Source organism: Grammomys surdaster, unplaced genomic scaffold (genome assembly GCF_004785775.1).
Source record: "Grammomys surdaster isolate TR1022 unplaced genomic scaffold, NIH_TR_1.0 126248, whole genome shotgun sequence".
Classification (NCBI taxonomy): domain Eukaryota; kingdom Metazoa; phylum Chordata; class Mammalia; order Rodentia; family Muridae; genus Grammomys; species Grammomys surdaster.
Window position 1 is genome coordinate 8761376 of NW_021621048.1, and position 251 is coordinate 8761626.

Below are 251 nucleotides of genomic sequence, written 5' to 3' on the forward strand. Positions count from 1 at the left end.
GATAGATAGATAGATAGATAGATAGATAGATAGATAGATAGATAGATGTGTACAACGCTCATCCTCTTTGCTGTCCTAGTCCAGCACCCCTGTCATACTGCCTTTCTATCAGATTGATGGAAAGGAATCATTGCCTCAAGACCCAGGTTGACACTGAGGTCCCCTGTGGCTATGCAGAGTGCAGCTAGCGTACACAAGACTCTAGCCCCCACTCCTAAGGCTGAGGAGTGGTGCATCGTGAAATCACAAGA